We start from the raw sequence: 2,500 nt of genomic DNA on the forward strand, positions 1-2,500 counted from the left end.
GTTCGAATCCCGCCCAGGGCTGAATTAATTTCAGTATCGCTGTACTGTGGGTTGTTACTCCAACTCTCGTGGGCGGGGTGTCGGGGGCATGTGTGCGTGTAAGGTCATAGCATTACCCATAGATCGGTCATATATGAGCTCTGAGCTCTCTTCCGGAAGGGAAATAGCTGTCGATCACGAGTCCAACACGTGATCCAAGGTCATGGTGAATCACACGTATGCAGATATACACGTACGCACACACATACGCAGATATACACGTACGCGCGCACACACACATACGCACACGCACGCACACACACACACGCACACACACACACACGGATAAACACGAAGAAACACGTACACAAAACTCAGCACCGGGTCATTTCTTACAATAACTGTCAACTCAACTTCATCATCATCAGCCTCGCTAAGTAACCAACAACTTCAACTTCGCTCCAGTCCCCTGCCAGGTGCTCTACCTCCCCAAGCCTCAGTTTCTTCTTCGTCTGTTCTCCTGAAGAAGTAGTGTCGCCCCCGTCTCGCCATCCCATGGGTGGGCAACCTATGGCACGCGTGCCAGAGCTCACCTTAAAACACATAACTAATAAATACTCGAATTCTTTCGTATGACTATTGGTAACAGTATAATGCGTTGGGGGGTGGATTGGGGACCCACGAGGTTAAGAGAGGGGGGTCCGTAGTCTATATAGACCTATATATCTGCGTGTGCGCGCGCGTGTGTATGTGTGAGCTCCCAGTGTTGTATCAAAGTTTTAGCTGCTTTTGCTACCTACACTTGAAAAGGTTGCCCGGCCTTCTTCTAACCTCTACCGCATCTGTCGGCCTTTTCTTTTTTTTCTTTTTTTCGTTTGCCACCAAGCTATTCTATTCGTCTTCATGGGACCTGCTCGGGTAGTGAAGGTGTATATTCGAACACCAAGAAGGCCAGAGACAATAAATATTCATTGACAATATTTCTAGTACTATATTGACCATGTTACGATAATATTGAAGATCTTAGATGCGGCACACCTATAGCTGGGCCAGAGAAGAGAATAAATATTCATTGACAATATTTCTAGTATTATATTGACCATATTACGATAATATTGAAGATCTTAGATGCGGCACACCTATAGCTGATACAGAAGAGAGCCTTGATGTCAATATTAGAAATGTGAACAATATAAGTATTGACAATATCAATATTGGCATTACCGGTATTGGCAACGTTTATATTGAAAGTGTAAATGGCAACAATAGTGGGGATATCAATATTGACAAGATCAGCACTGACAAGTTTATATTGGCAAACTCACAACACGAGAATAAACAACACAGCATTGACAGATTTAGTATTTGACAACATCAGTATCGAAACCACAGTATTGACAGCATCAGTATTAACAACACCAGTCCCTGACAACATCAGCATTGTCTCTAATGAATGACAACGTAAACACCTCTTAAACAAGGGACAGGGAGCGAAGGCAGAGGCTAGGCCATACTTGCCAACAATAAAAGGAGTGACAGCATCAATATTGTCTATTTAATGATGACGCGAAGACTCTCAGGTCCTCCTTTTGCATCCCGGCCGCCCAGAGGCCGGGAGCAGGAGGTTCGGGTCCCTCGAGTATGATATAATGAGATCGCCTTTTAAGGAGCTTATCTACATACCTGACTACGGCCTTTGTCGGTCTGCCAGCCCCAACGAACGCCCGGTCTATCTCGGTCTATCTCGGTCTCGGTCTCTCTCCCCCCTCTCTCTCTCTCTCTCTCTCTCTCTCTCTCTCTCTCTCTCTCTCTCTCTCTCTCTCTCTCTCAGCTTATTTCTGTCTTTGGGTGTATTTGAATGTGTGTAAGTTTGAGTGTATGTGTTTAAGTATACGTGTTTGAGAGAGAGAGAGAGAGAGAGAGAGAGAGAGAGAGAGAGAGAGAGAGAGAGAGAGAGAGAGAGAGAGAATGTGTGTATGTACTGTGTGTGTGTGTGTGTGTGTGTGTGTGTGTGTGTGTGTGTGTGTGTGTGTGTGTGTGTGTGTGTGTGTGTGTGTGCGTCTTTACAGGCGTGTGTGCCTTCACGCATGTGTACGAGTACGAGTATACCCACGTATGTGCGTGTGCGTGCGTGCGTGCGTGTGTGTGTGTGTGTGTGTGTGTGTGTGTGTGTGTGTGTGTGTGTGTGTGTGTGTGTGTGTGCGTGTGCGTGAGCACCCAATGCACTTTATCTGTACATGCGAGCCTTGTTGCTAACATGGGAGGAACTGGTCCTGGTCCGCGGAGCTTCGAATATTCCCCCGAACTCGCGAGATTTATGTCGCTTCTCGTTAAAGAACAAGCGAGTTCGGGAGTCGCCGAAAGCGAGTTCGGGAGTCGCCGGGACCCTTGTCGAACAGCGTCCTCGATGTCCCGCGTCTAGTTCGATGTGATGGATAGGGCATATTATCTTCCGGGCAGTTTCGTTAACTCCCCCCCCCCCCGATTATTTTACTCCTGTCACTTTACCAGGTGCTCATGT

The 2,500-nt window shown here is 47.0% G+C and overlaps 1 protein-coding gene across 2 annotated transcripts in view; it reads right to left on the minus strand.

Moving 5' to 3' along the window:
- sli (slit guidance ligand) overlaps window positions 1-2,500 on the minus strand; it is a 1,907,921-nt gene that overhangs the window by 660,515 nt on the left and 1,244,906 nt on the right. The gene's annotated exons all lie outside the window — the stretch shown is intronic.

This window comes from Oratosquilla oratoria, chromosome 19, assembly GCF_046742065.1.
Source record: "Oratosquilla oratoria isolate Oo_2021 chromosome 19, ASM4674206v1, whole genome shotgun sequence".
Taxonomy (NCBI): domain Eukaryota; kingdom Metazoa; phylum Arthropoda; class Malacostraca; order Stomatopoda; family Squillidae; genus Oratosquilla; species Oratosquilla oratoria.